Genomic DNA, 16,268 nt, shown 5'->3' on the forward strand with positions numbered 1-16,268 from the left:
GTGACAATGTATAAACTTTTCACTGTAGTCATTTGAGCACACGGGACAATAAAGCTCATTCAATTCAATTATTTCATTGATTAATGTGATAGCTCAGAGAGCACCTTCTGGGATGCTGTGGTTATTTCAGGAGAAGGTAAATATTTATCAGGTTGCATTCGGTAAATAAATGTATTCTTACATAATTGGCATTTAATTTCCTTTTTCATTCAGTGGCTTCAGAATGTATTAACATGCAACAGAGAATGACTCCTTGAAGGCAAAGATTGGAAATTAACAATTTTGATGTGTTTCTGCAGTGCAATATGTGACCTGCTATATCCCCCACTCTACCATTAGCATGAAGTTAAGGGATTAACCCTGGTTCAATGGAAAGTGCAGGAGGACATGCCAGGGGCAGCACCAGGCATACCTAAAAATGAGGTGTCAGCCTGGTGAAGCTGCCAAACAGCGTAGACAGCAAGTGTTAGACAGCGATAAAGGATTCCACAATCAGTGGGTCAGTTCTAAGTTCTGCAGTCCTACCACAACTGATTGTAAATGGTGGTGGAGAATCAAACAGCTCACTGAGGGAGGGAGTTCCACAAATATCCCCATCCTCAATAATGGAGGGGAGCCCAGCACATCAGTGTAACAAGGCTGAAGCATTCGCAACAATCTTCAGCACAAAGTACCAATTAGATGGTCTATCTCAGCCTCTTAAGGTCTGTCACCATTGGCGGGCCACAGGGATCTGTGGTCAGTAAAATTACCGATTACACCAACATCGATGGTATAGTGGACAGTAAAAAAAAGGTAATCTGAAATTACAAAGAGACCTTAATCAATTAGGTCAACGGGTTGAGGAGTGGCAAGTGGAGTTTAATTTGAGAAGTCCTTGGTCTTGTGATTTTTGTAATACGAACAAGACAGGACTTATCCAATTAATGGTCAGGGAAAGAGAAGACTGCAGATGATGGAGATCAGAGTCAGAGAGTTTGGTGCTGAAAAAGCGCAGCCGATCGAGCAGCATCCGAGGAACAGAAGAATCGACGATTCGGGCATAAGCCCTTTATCAGGAATGAGGCTTGTGGACAGGGGACTGAGAAATAAATGGGAGAGGGGTGTGGGGCAAGAGGGGAAGGTAGATGGGTCAGAGAGGAGGGTGGAGCAGATAGGTGGGAAGGAAGATGGACAGACAGGACCATTCAAGAGGGTAGTGCTGGAGATTCAAGATGGCGGCGACCCAGCAAGGCTGAGTCTGTAGTGCTCTGCCTAAGACTCGGGCAAAGTGGGGCACCCGCCTTCACCACACTTCAGGAGAAGATCGATGCCTTTATTGAAGAGTCCAGGGCCAGGTGGGAGTCGATCTCAGTCATGCTGCAGAAACACGACCGAAAAATCGAAAAACTTGAGCAGCGCGTCGGGGACGCGGAGCAACAGCCCATGGCCTCAGAGACGGCTGCTGAGTCGTCCATGGGTCAGGTCTGGGCTCTAGAGCAACAAGTCCGGACCCTGGAGGAGCGTATCAATGACCTCGATAATCGGGGGTGTCAAAAAAAAATTGGTTGCTGGGCCTTCCCGAATGGGAAGAGGAAGGTCAGCTTACAGACTTTTTGGAGCGATGGTTCCCATAATTATTGAAGTTGGATCGGGACCAGGCCAGGTGTGGGTGGATTGGGCCCACTGGGTTGCTGTACACAGGCCCGGGTCGGACCAGCGCCCCCACCCGGTTCTAATCCAACTCCAATGCTATAAAGAAAAACAAATGCTCCTGGGGAAGAATCCCCAGGCCATGATGCAGAAGGATAATGTTATTTCAGGATTTCTCTCCAGCTGTGGTCCACAAGAGGAGGGCGTTCGATGAGGCGAAGAAGCGTCTAAGAGACCTAAATATTCCATACTCCATGCGTTACCTGGCAACACTGCGCTTCAGCCACGAAGGGTCCGTATATAACTTTGGATCACCGGAAAACGCTAAAGAATTCTTTGACTCTCTTAAATAGATTGTGGGACTTAAACTGTACGGATAACGGCTTTATTTGTTTACCCTTTTTTTTCTTTTTTTTTTCATCCTTCTTCCACTCATCTTACCCTGGGGTGGGGTGGGGGGGGGGGGTTGTTCTTTACTGTCCCTTTGGTTTATTTTTTATGGTTTGCGTGCCTTACTCGATTTGTGGGTAAGGGGGTGTTTGTCCTTTACTGTCCCTTTGGTTTATTTTTTATGGTTTGCGTGCCTTACTCGATTTGTGGGTAAGGGGGCGTTTGTTTGTCTTGCCCTTTTCTTAAGACCGGGGTTTTCCTTTTCCTCATTTTACTTAATTGCCTAATACTTGCCGAGATTGTAATTTTGTAATTTTATATATTTCTATTTTGTACTGTGTTTGCTAAATGCACCCAGGAGTTGGTGTTGAGGGGGATTGGATGGGGTGGTGGGGGGGGGGGGGTGCGGTGGTGGTGGTTACTCACTTTTAACTCTGATTTTATAAAATACTTGAATTTGTCTACTCCATTCTATAATGCCTGGGCCGAGGGCAGGGCCCTAGCTAGGAGAGGTTATGGTGGGGTTCTCGATAGGTAGTTATGCTCCCTGGGAGCAAAGGGGAAAGTCTCCTTTCAAATACGTTTTGCAGTTTTTTTTACTTAGGAATAGCTTTTAATTGTGTTGGTTTAAATGTTTTAAAGAACTTTTGCATTTGTGAATTTCCTAAGGTCTTTATTCAAGGTTTTCTGAGTGGGGTTCTTCCTCCTGGGGGTCTCGGGCCTGCCTGAACAATCATGGCTAGCCATTCGCTTAAGTGGTGCACCTGGAATGTCAAGGGGAGTAATTCACCAATCAAAAGGAAAAAGATATTAGTAAGTCTCAAAAAAGAAAGGGTTGATGTACCTCTCTTACAGGAGACACATCTACCTGACAAAGAACACTTAAAGCTACAACACGATGGATTTGATCAGGCTTTTTTCTCATCTTTCAATTCAAAAAGTAGGGGAGTAGCCATTCTTACTCGGAAGAATCTTCCTTTCCAAATGTTAAGCCAGATAAAAGATGAGTCTGGACAGTATATATTGGTCAAAGCCCGAATACATGGAGAGGAGTATGGAATTTTGAATCGTTATAGCCCCCCGGCGCATCCCTTTAAATTTGAAACGGAAGCGTTCTCGAAGTTGATGGCTTTTGGGGCTTGCCATACAATTATAGGAGGAGCTTTTAACTGTATTATGGACCCAGAGACAGATAAGGTATATCTCTGAGATCTAGACAGCTGGTGGATCTGAATAAGGAGCTAGGGCTAGTAGATGTGTGGAGGTGTCTTCACCCCCAGGGTAGAGACTTTACTTTCTACTCTAACCCACACAAGTGCCATACCAGTATTGATATGTTTCTTGCCCCCTCAACCCTTTTGAATGCCATAGTGTCCTGTAAAATAGGTAATATAACTATTTCTGATCATGCCGCAGTATATATGGAAGTCAAGATTAGGGATGATGGGATAGGCCCCCGACATTGGTGTATAGATCCCTTCTTATTGAAGGATAGCAAATCTATAAAGTATTTTTCGCAGGAATTCAAAACCTTCTGGGAAATTAATTCAGGTACAACCAGTAACCCGTTGACCCTGTGGGAGACCTTAAGGCTTATGTGTGAGGTTTGATCATCTCATATTCTGCAACCCAGAAAAGACAGAGGGGAGAGCATCAGCGCCTGCTTGAGACTAGTTTGAAGGCAGCTGAGACAGCGAATGTTGATAGGCCCTCTATTACTAAGCTATAAAGGATCACAACCCTTAGGGCAGCCTTGAATACCGCACTTGCCCAAACAGCAAAGAGGGAAATATTATTCTCAAAGCAGAGATTATATGAATATGGCACAAGCCTGGCAGATTCCTAACATACCTTGCTAGAAAAAAAGGCTCCTCAAGCTATTATGCCCATTAGAGAAAGTGTTGGTACCCTGACTTGTGATTGTGAAAAGATCAATACAGCCTTTAGAAAGTTCAATTTTGAACTGTATAAATTGCAGGACTGTGAGGATAGAACTGAGAAGATGGAGTCCTTCTTTAAAAACTTGGCCCTTCCGGGCTTAACCTTGGAGCAGGTGTCGATCTTGAATGCCGCCCTGACTACCCAGGAAATACTGAAAGCAATTAGGCAGCTTCAGAGTGGCAAAGCACCTGGACCAAATGGATTCCAGGTTGAGTTCTATAAAGAATTTATAGGGGTACTGGCCAGGCCACTCATAAACATGTATAATGGGCGGCACGGTGGCACAGTGGTTAGCACTGCTGCCTCACAGCGCCAGAGACCCGGGTTCAATTCCTGCCTCAGGCAACTCTCTGTGTGGAGTTTGCACATTCTCTCCGTGACCGTGTAGGTTTCCTCCGGGTGCTCCGGTTTCCTCCCACAATCCAAAAATGTGCAGGTTAGGTGGATTGGCCATGCTAAATTGCCCGTAGTGTTAGGTGAAGGGGTAAATGTAGGGGAATGGGTCTGGGTGGGTTGTGCTTCAGCGGGTTGGTGTGGACTTGTTGGGCCAAAGGGCCTGTTTCCACACTGTAAGTAATCTAGTCTAATCTAATCTATACTTATTCACATACTCAGGGCTGCCTCCTGCCTTCGCTGAGAGAAGCAAATATCTCTCTCATTCTTAAAAAAGGAAAGGCCCCAGAAGATTCCTCATCATATAGGCCCATATCCTTACTAAATGTGGATTTCAAAATTCTTTCTAAAATGTTAGCATTAAGATTGGAGAGGGTCTTACCATACATCATAAAAGAGGACCAGACGGGGTTTATAAAGGGCCGCAGATCAACTAATAATATTAGAATGGTCTTAAATATGATACAAACCTGTCAACAAGGAACAATACCGGGTCTAGCTGTCTCCTTGAACACAGAGAAGGCATTTGATTGGGTAGAATGGCCATATCGTTTTTATACGCTGTGTTGGATAGGTATTTACTAGATGGGTTTCAGTATTATATAATGATCCCAAAGCAGCAATGATCACCAATTGTTTAAGTTCGGATAGCTTTAGTGTTGGCAGGGGTTGTCGTAAGGGATGTCCTCTCTCACCATTATTATTCACGCTAGTGATTGAACTACTGGCGGAAGCTGTACGAACTGACCCTGGCATAACGGCTCCGAGGGTTGGATCAGGCAAACATAAAATCACTCTATATGCTGATGATGTCCTTCTCTTCTTAAGTGATCCTTTGATATCCGTGCCCCGCCTAATCCAAGTGATCAATTTATTTGGTATATTCTCAGGCTATAAAATCAATTTTGTGAAATATGAGTCCATGCAGTTGGGAGGTCTTGCCAATTTACCAGACGGATCTTGCTTTCCCTTTTGGTGGTCACTAAAAGGTTTTCTGTACTTAGGAATTTTTATCACTCTAGTATTTGGTCAGCTGTATAAAGCTAATTTCATGTACTTATTAGAGAAAATAAGACAGGACCTTCAACGCTGGGGAGATCTCCCAATATCCTGTTTAGGCAGAGTAGCCTTAGTCTTCTACACCCTATGAGAATGCTCACCCTGATGCTGCCGAGATAGGTATTGTGTAAGCTCCACAGCAAGTTCGGCTCCTTTATTTGGAATCATAGACGGCCCCTTATCAAATTAGGGGAGAAAGTGAGGTCGGCAGATGCTGGAGATCAGAGCTGAAAATGTGTTGCTGGAAAAGCGCAGCAGGTCAGGCAGCATCCAGGGAACAGGAGAATCCTGAAGAAGGGCTTATGCCCGAAACGTCGATTCTCCTGTTCCCTGGATGCTGCCTGACCTGCTGCACTTTTCCAGCAACACATTTTCAGCCCTTATCAAATTAGAAAAGCTACAGCTCCCACAAGCAAGGGGAGGACTGGACTTTCCAGATTCCAGGAGGTATCAGTTGAGCTCCTTATTATCTTATGTAGCTGACTGGATCTCTTGTGACCCACGATAAATCTGGTTAGATATTGAGGCCTAGGAGAAAGTGAGGACTGCAGATGCTGGAGATCAGAGCTGAAAAATGTGTTGCTGGAAAAGCGCAGCAGGTCAGGCAGCATCAAAGGAGCAGGAGAATCGATGTTTCGGGCATGAGCCCTTCTTCAGATATTGAGACCTCCCAAGCAAAATGTCCCCTCATCAATCTTTTACTTATGGGCAAGATGAGAGCTATCATGGACACTGTAAAAACTCTATTGTATTAAATACAATCAAAGCCTAGAGGATAATGCAACAAGATGAGAGTAATCTACAAAAAACCTCCCCTTATACTCCTATAGTGGGAGCATCGGGATTTCAGCCAGGGCTGACAGATGCTACATTTAAAACTTGGAAGTCCAGAGGTATCTCCTGCTTGGGAGATCTGTTTGATGGGAAGGTTATGATGTCCTTTGAACAGTTGCACCAGAAGTTTGGACTACCTAACAGGGACCTTTTTCAGTATTGCCAAATACGAGATTATATACAAAAGAAGACCACACTGATGGGCAATCCCTATAAATCAGATAGGGAAAGGAGAGTGCTATGGCAGATGGACCCCCAGCTTCGGTTAGTACTCTTTATCACTCATTATATAATAAAGTATCCAAGGACATGGAATGATTATTTAACACCTGGAATCAAGAATTGGGGTTAGAAGTCTCATTAGAAATGTGGGAGGACATCTGGGAAAATGCCAGAAAGATCTCTATTTGTAATAGAACTCAGACTATTCAATTAAAGATATTCCACAGGGTTCATAGAGCACCTACGACTCGCAAAATTTAAGGTAGGAACATCCCAATGTGTCCTAAATGTAAAATAGGAGTTGGCACTCTCACGCATTGTCTATGGACATGCCATAAGATCCGTAGGTATTGGGATAGAGTAGCAAATGCCTTGACAGAGATCTTGGGTACGGAGATTAGACTGGATCCAGTGTCCCTGCTTTTGGGCTCTTCAGATGTGTACAGGAGGAAATTAATTGCTATTCTCTCCTTTTGTGCAAGGAAAAATATTTTAGTGAATTGGGCAGCTGAAGGCCCTCCAGGACTTTCGAACTGGCACAGGTTAATCATGGAATATATCCCCCTTGACTTCCTCACAAATGTGGTGCATCAAAAAGCGGAATTATTCTATAAAACATGGCAGCCCTATTTGAACTATATTGACACAGATATTTTGGCCATATTGTCCAGGGCTTTTGTCAAGCTATGGTGATGGTTCTGGCTGGTTTAGGGACTCCCCGGGAGAAGGAATCCCGTATAAATACGGGTTTTATTATGACTTGGTGTAAATCTATTTTGAGCATGTATCTAGTTATTTAATTATTTTGTTGTTTATTGCTAGTAATGTATGATATTCTATTTTATGTTTTGGTTGTTTGTAGGATAAATTAGTAGTTAGTTGGGTTTTTCTTTCTCCTTTTTTTGGTTATTTTTTTTTCTTATTTATTTAACTTTATATTGATGTTTATACTTGTTTGTATAACTTTTGCAATTTGTAAAAAATCTTTAAAAATTTCCTTTTTCAAAAAAAAAAGAAGGTGGTGCCAAGTTGAAGGGTTGGGACTGGGATAAGATGGGGAGAGAGGAAATGGGGAAACTGGTGAAATCTACATTGATCCCGTATGGTTGGACAGTCCCAAGGCAGAACATGAAGAGTTCTTCCTCCAGGTGTCGGGTGGTTAGGGTTTGGTGATGGAGGAGGCTCAGGACCTACATGTCCTGGGTGGAGTGGGAAGAGGAGTTAAAGTGTTTGGTCACAGAGCGTTGGGGTTGGTTGGTGTGGGTGTCTCGGAAATATTCTCTGAAAGGATCCACAAGTTGGCGCCTTATCTCCCCACTGTACAGGAAACCACATTGGGTGTAACGGATACAGTAGATAACGTGTGTGTAAAGGTGCAAGTGAATCTCTGTCGGATGTGGAAGGATCCTTAATTAATAGTAGGGACCTGGGTAATGTTGTAGAACAGAGAAGGCTAGGTACATAATTCTTTGAAAATAGTGTCACAGGTAACAGGGTGTTAAGAAGGCATTTAGCACTTTTACCTTTCAGTATAGAAATTGGGACGTCATGTTGAGGTTGTACAGGACGTTGGTGAGGCCTCTTCTGGAATACTGTGTGCAGTTCTGGTCACCATTTTATGGAAGGATGTTATTAAACTGGAGAGGGTTCAGAAAATAATGTACCAGGATGCTGCCAGAATTCAAGGATTTGAGATATAAAAATAGACTGGAGATAAGGAGGTTGATGAGTGACCTCAGAGAGGTTTATAAAGTCATGAGGGGCACAGATAAAGTGATGACACCGGTGGGAAAGTTCAAAACTAGGGGACACATATTTAAGGTGAGAGACAAAGATTTAAAAAAGGGGCAAACCTGTTTGCACAGAGAGTGGTTAGTGTATAGAATGAACTGCCAGAGAAAGTGGTGGATTGCAGGTACAGTTACAATCTTTAAAAGACATTTGGATAAATTCATGAATAGGAAAGGTTTGATGGAATATGGGCCAAAATGCAGGCAGGTGGGACTAGTTTAGTTTTGGGACATGGTTGGCGTAGGCTGGTTGGACCGAAGGGTCTGCTTCCGTGCTGCTTGACTCCAGGACTCTATCACAGATATCAGTCTTCAGCCAGTTCAGTTCACTCCTCATGATATCAAGAATTGGTTGGAGGCACCACAAGCTGCAAAGACTATGTACCCTCACAATATTCCGGCAATAATACTGAATACCTGTGCTCCAGAGCTTGCTGCTCTCCTAGTCAAGTTCTTCCAGTGCAGATTAATTGCTAGTATTTACCTGAGAGTTTACAGACATTGGGCCAAATTTGTTTATGTTCAGTGGTAGTTTCACAGTGTGCCTTACATCATTCACAATTCCTCAAATATAGCAGCCTGTGCCTAGGTGCAGTGACTCCTGGACAATACCCAGGATTGGACTGATAAGTAGCAAGTAACGTGCCACACATGTTCCAGATAATAACCATCTCCAACAAGGGAGCATCTGGTAACAGTAACAGCATTACCATCACTGACCAAAAGACCATAAGACAGTAGAACAGAAGTAGGCCATTCAGCCCATTGACTCTGCTGCACCATTCAATGAGATCATGGTCGATATGGTAATCCCCAAATCCACTTCCTTGCCTTTCCCCTATACTCCTCGACTCCATTACGGATTAAAAATCTATCTTTCTCAGCCTTGAATATACTTAGAGACCTAGCCCTATGTGGCAAAGAATTCCACAGATTCAGCACCCTCTGAAAGAAAACATTCCTCCTCATCCCTGTCTTAAATGTACAACCCCCTTATTTTGAAATTACGCTCCCTGATCATATACTCTCCCACAAGAGGAAACAACCTTTCTATGTTTACCCTACCAAGATCCCAGAGTTTTCAATATGGTCACCTCTCATTTTTCTCAACTCCAATGACTAGGCCCTGCATCCTCAATCTCTCCTCATCAGACAGTCCCTACATAGCTGGGATCAACCTAGTGAATCTTCTCTGGACTGCCTCCAGTCTTTCCTTAGATAAGGGACCCAAAATTGTTCACAGTGTTCCAGCTGTGGTCTGATTAGGGCCTTGTTTGTTTCAGAAAGACTTCCCTATTTTTATATTCCAGTCCCTTGAATTAAAGGCCAACATTCCAGTTATGTTCCTCTTTCCTGCTGAACTTGGATGCTAGCTTTTTGTGATTTATGCATAAAGACTCCTAAATCTACCTGTACTTTACCCTTCTGCAGTCTTTCTCCATTTAAATAATATTCAGCTCCTCTATTCTTCCTTCCAAAGTACATAATGTCACAGTTTTCCACATTGTATTCCATCTGCCAAGTTTTAGCCCATTGGCTGAACCTATCTGTGCAGACTCTTTGAGACACCCTCATCTCTTGCCTTCCCATCTATCCTTTTTGTCATCCTCAAACTTGTTTATAGTACATTCGTGTTACTTGTCCAAGTCATTAGTATATGGTAAATATATGTGGCCCCAGCATTGATCCCTGTATTACTCCACTAGTTACAGGTTGCCATTATGAAATCATGCCCCCCCCCCCATTCCAATTCTCTGTTTTCTGTTAGTTATCCAATTCTCTATCCTTACTAATGAACTGACTCTAACACCATCCTATTAAATAGCCTGAACATGTGGTACCTCTCAAACGCCTTCAGAAAGTCCAAACATATAACATCCACTGCTTCCCCTTTATCTATCATGCCTCCTCAAATAATTATACTAAATTTATCCCTTCATGGAGCCAGGCTGACTCTGCTCGAACATGTTTTGTATTTCCAAATGCCTCCTTTACAATAGATTCTAACATTTCCTAACTTGCCTATGGTTACTTGTGGTTTTGTCTCTCCCCCTTTTAAATTAAAGTGTTACATTGGCAGTTTTCCAATCCTCTGGGAATTTCCCAGAATCTAAGAATTCATGTTAATGCATCTCTGGAGCTCCTTTTAATATCCGAGGATGCATCTTATCAGGACCAGGGAAATGATTTATGCATAAATCACAAATTAGTTTCCCAAGCTCTGAAACCCTCACCATCATTGACATTTTCACCTATAGCAAGGGACTGCAGCAGTTCAAGGAAGTGTCTTACCACCAGTACCTTCTTCTCAAAGTCAGTTAGGGACGGGCAATAAATACTGACCCTACCTGCAAAAGCCACAACAGGAACAAAGTTATTCAAAAAAAGCTTGTGTTCGCCACCCTAACAACACTTTCCGGGAGAAGTGACATTGACCCAAGGAGCAGGCAGAATGTGCTGGGCCCAGTCACTCCTTGCTGTTCCCTTTATGGTTTGAATGAGGCCTCTGAGCAGCCTGGTGGTTTAGTATCTATTTTAGGAATGGCTTGTAGAGACAGATAATGTGAGCAGTTAAAGAGACCTGCAGTGAAGGAGTGCCAGGAGACCTGCTCTTGAATACTCGGGACTCACATGACACAGCTATTATTGGGGCCCGGTGGGTATCAAAGCCTGGCGCCCAGTCAACGTCAGTTGGAGGCTTGTTGATGCCCCTAATTAGGCAGTTTAATCCTGTTAATGTGGCCAGATATAAAATTAGATGGAGGAAACCGATGAGTAAAGAGCCTGGTTTGACAGTGAAGTGAAGTGAAGCCTCCTGCTTTCTTCAGGTTGGTAGCAGGAACGTCAGGGGCCAGTGTTGGCTGACAACTCCAGACTATGCATTGTCCCAAAATCCAATATTGTCTGGATCCTGACAGTCAGTAACACAGCTAGGACTCCCTCCCGAACAGCGCCCTGGGGATGTACCAACACCACATGGACACCAGCAGTTTAAGAGGGCAGCTCACCATCATTTTCTCAAGGGGCAGTTAGGGATGCGTACGAAATCTGAATTGAGCCGGTGACACTTCCTTGCCACGAATAAACTATAAGTTGAAAAGTGTGGTTCTGGAAAAACACAGCAGGCCAGGCAGCATCCGAGGAGCAGGAGAATCGGTGTTTCGGGCATAAGCCCTTCTTCAGGAATTAGGCTGGTGTGCCATTCCTGAAGAAGGGCTTATGCCCGAAATGTTGATTCTCCTGCTCCTCGGATGCTGCATGACCTGCTGTGTTTTTCCAGAACCACACTTTTCAACTCTGGTCTCCAGCATCTGCAGTCCTCACTTTCTCCACCGGGCCCCAATAATAGCTGTGTCATGTGAATAAATAAAACAAGACTTCCCAGCTTTGAACTGTGTGTGTCCTCTCTCTTTCAGTTAGATGATGGAATGAAATCAGGTGTGACTGTAGCCTGTAGCAAAACACTGAGTCTGGAATTTTTAATACAGGCCAAGAAAGGATGGAAGAACTGTGAAAGTTATTTTAGACTGAGGTTCTTTTTAGGAATAAGGCAAAACATAAAACAGTACAGCACAGGAACAGGCCCTTCAGCCCATCATATCTGTGTCAACCATGACACCATTCTAAAATAATCCCATCTGCTGCATGTGGTCCATATTCCTCTACTATACACAATACTCAAACGTTATTTCAGAAAAGCTGCAAAGTGACTTGCCAATGTGTATACCCAGTGCCCTGACTGATGAAGACAACGATGCCCATTACCTTCTTCACCACTTTATTCACTTTCAGTGAGTTTTGGTTGCACATTAAGATAAAAATGCTCCTAAGGGTCCTTTTATTTACTGTAAACATTCCTCTTGCATTTGTGTTCCAAAGTGCATGACTTCACAATTAGAGTCATAGAGATGTACAGCATGGAAATAGACCCTACGGTCCAACTCATCCATGCCGACCACATAAACCAACCCAATCTAGTCCCACCTGCCAGCACCCAGCTCATATCTCTCTAAGCCCTTCCTATTCATATATCCATCCAGATGCCTTTTAAATGTCGCAATTGTACCAACCTCCACCACTTCCTCTGGCAGCTCATTCCATATACGTACTACCCTCTGTGTGAAAAAGGTGCCCCTTAGGTCTCTTTTATATCTTTTCCCTCTCACCCTAAACCTATGCTCTCTAATTCTGGACTCCCTGACCCCAGGGAAAAGACTTTGCCTATTTACCCTATCCATGCCCCTCATAATTTTGTAAACCTCTATAAGGTCACCTCTCAGTCTCTGACGCTCCAGGGAAAACACCCCCAGCCTGTTCAACCTCTCCCTATAGCTCAAAGCCTCCAACCCTGGCAACATCCTTGTAAATCCTTTCTGAACCCTTTCAAGTTTCACAACATCTTTCCGATAGGAAGGAGACCAGAATTGCATGCAATATTCCAACAGTGGCCTAACCAATGTCCTGTACAGCCGCAACATGACCTTCCAACTCCTGTACTTGATAATCTGACCAATAAAGGAAAGCATACCAAAGCCTTCTTCACTATCCTATCTACCTGCGACTCCACTTTCAAGTAGCTATGAACCTGCAATCCAAGGTCTCTTTATTCAGCAATACTCCCTAGGATCTTACCATTATAAGTCCTGCTAAGATTTGCTTTCCTAAAATGCAGCACATCGCATTTATCTGAATTAAACTCCATCTGCCACTTCTCAGCCCATTGGCCCATCTGGTCAAGATGCAGTTGTAATCTGAGGTAACCCTCTTCACTGTCCACTACACATCCAATTTTGGTGTCATCTGCAAACTTACTAACTGTACCTCTTATGCTTGCATCCAAACCATTTATGTAAAGGACAAAAAGTAAAGGACCCAGCACCGATCCTTGTGGCACTCCACTGGTCACAGGCCTCCAGTCTGAAAAATAACCCTCCACCACCACCACCCTCTGTCTTCTACCTTTAAGCCAGTTCTGTATCCAAATGGCTAGTTCTCCCTTTATTCCATGAGATCAGTCTCCCATGAGGAACCTTGTTGAACACCTTATTGAAGTCCATATAGATCACATCTACTGCTCTGCCCTCATCAATCCTCTTTGTTACATCTTCCAAAAACTCAATCAAGTTTCTGAGGCATGATTTCCCACGCATAAAGTCATGTTGACCATGTCCCTAATCAGTCCTTGCCTTTCCAAATACATGTACATCCTGTCCCTCAGGATTCCCTCCAACAATTTGCCCACCACCGAGGTCAGGCTCACCGGTCTATAGTTCCCTGGCTTGTCCTTACCACCCTTCTTAAACAACCTCCAGTCTTCCGGCACCTTACCTGTGACTATCGATGATACAAATATCTCAGCAAGAGGCCCAGCAATCATTTCTCTAGCTTCCCACAGAGTTCTAGGGTACACCTGATCAGGTCCTGAGGATATATCCACCTCTACACATTTCAAGCCATCCAGCACTTCCTCTTCTGTATTATGGACATTTTGCAAGGTGTCATCATCAATTTCCCTACAGTCTATATCTTCCATATCCTTTTCCACAGTAAATACTGATGCAAAGTAATCTTTTAGTATCTCCCCTATTTTCTGTGGCTCCACACAAAGGCCACCTTGCTGATCTTTGAGGGGCCCTATTCCCTTCCTAGTTACCCTTTTGTCCTTTATGTATTTGTAAAAACTCTTTGGATTCTCCTTAATTCTATTTGCCAAAGCTATCTCATGTCCCCTTTTCTCCCTCCTGATTTCCCTCTTAAATATACTCCTACTGCCTTTATACGCTTCTAAAGATTCACTCGATCAATCCTGTGTATACCTTACATATGCTTTCTTCTTTTAACCAAACCCTCAATTTCTTTAGTCATCCAGCATTCCCTATACCTACCAGCCTTCCCTTTCACCCTGACAGGCATATACTTTCTCTGGATTCTCGTTATCTCATTTCTGAAGGCTTCCCATTTTCCAGCCGTCCCTTTACCTGTGAACATCTGCCTCCAATCAGCTTTCGAAAGTTCTTGCCTAACACCGTCAAAATTGGCCTTTCTACAGTTTAGAACTTCAACTTTTAGATTTGGTCTATCCTTTTCCATCACTATTTTAAATCTAATAGAATTATGGTCGCTGGCCCCAAAGTGCTCCCCCACTGACACCTCAGTCACCTGCCCTGCCTTATTTCCCAAGAGTAGGTCAAGTTTTGCACCTTCTCTAGTAGGTACATCAACATACTCAATCAGAAAATTGTATACACTTGTATACACTTAACAAATTCCTTTCCATCTAAACCCTTAATACTATGGCAGTCCCAGTCTATGTTTAGAAAGTCAAAATCCCCTATCACAACCACCCTATTATTCTTACAGATAGCGGAGATCTCATTACAAGTTTGTTTCTCAATCTCCCTCTGACTATTAGGGGATTTATAATACAATTGCAATAAAGTGATCATCCCTTCCCTATTTCTCAGTTCCACCCAAATAACTTCCCTGGAAGTATTTCTGGGAATATCCTCCCGCAGCACGGCTGTAATGCTATCTCTTATCAAAAATGCCACTCCCCCTCCTCTCTTGCCTCCCTTTCTATCCTTCCTGTAGCATTTGTATCCTGGAACATTAAGCTGCCAGTCCTGGCCATCCCTGAGCCATGTTTCTGTAATTGCTATGATATCCCAGTCCCATGTTTCTAACCAAGCCCTGAGTTCATCTGCCTTCCATGTTAGGCCCCTTGCATTGAAATAGATGCAGTTTCAATTTATTAGTCCAACTTGTCCCTGCCTGCCCTGACTGCCTCGCTTCTGTTCTCAACCGTGCCAGTCTCAGATTGATCTCTTTCCTCGCTATCTCCCTGGGTCCCACCGCAACCCCCCCCTCCCCCACACCCCTCCCCCCACTCCCCCACCCTACTAATTTAAATCCTCTCGAGCAGCTCTAGCAAATTTCCCTGCCAGTATATTAGTCCCCTTCCAATTTAGGTGCAATCCATCCTTCTTGTACAGGTCACTTCTACCCCAAAAGAAATTCCAATGATCCAAAAATGTGAATCCTTTTCCCATATCTGGTTTTACCATCACTCCTAGCAGTGTGTTGCAGACTCCTGTCATACTCTGTGTAAAAACCTGTTCCTCACATCGCCTTTGAACTATCTCCCCTCACGTTCAATGCATGCCAAGTCTGGGAAAAAGATTCTGACCATTAACCCTGTCTGCATCTCATAATTTTATAAACTTCCATCAAATCCGCCCTCGGCCTCTGTTGCTCCAGAGAAAACAACCCAAGTTTTTCTAGCCTCTCCTTATAGCTCATAGCCTCTAATCCAGGCAGCATCCTGGTAAACTTCTTCTTCACCCTCTCCAAAACCTCCACATTGTACATGTCACGTGGTGACCAGAATTGAATGCAATACTCTAAATGTGGCCTAACTAAACTCTTATGAAGCTACAACATGACATCCTGACTCTTGAACTCAATTCCCTGAACAATAAAGGCTGGGGCTTTTTTCCCTAGAGTGTTCATTGGGTATGAATAGGAAAGGTTTGGAGAGATATGGGCCAAACACGGGCAGTGGGGCTAGTTTAGCTTGGGAACTAGTTGGGAAGAAGGGCCTGTTTCCATGCTGTATAACTCTATGATTGTAATCGCAAAACTAGGAAACATGTAAACTGCTAGGACAGTGTGCAATTTGAAAAGGACATATTCAAGTTGGTGGAATGGGCATATAGGTGGGAGATGAAATTAAGTATAAGTGTGAGGTGTCAGATTTTGGTCGAAAGAACTTGGAAAGACCGTAAAAGAAAGTACGCTATCCTAGCAGGTATACAGGACAGACAGCCAAGTTAAAGAATGGGGGATTTCATAGGGACTCCAAGAGCAGAAAATATGGTGGGTGGGTGACTTAATATGGCAGCTGAAACGCTGTTTTCTGACAACAAGCTCAGGTTTAGGGACTAACAGGGAGACACGTTAGTGCTAGACATTTAGCGACTTTTCGAGAAAACATAATCAGCATCAAAG

Source organism: Chiloscyllium plagiosum, unplaced genomic scaffold (genome assembly GCF_037043375.1).
Source record: "Chiloscyllium plagiosum isolate Xiang-an unplaced genomic scaffold, Cpla_swu_hap1 HiC_scaffold_32, whole genome shotgun sequence".
Lineage (NCBI taxonomy): Eukaryota > Metazoa > Chordata > Chondrichthyes > Orectolobiformes > Hemiscylliidae > Chiloscyllium > Chiloscyllium plagiosum.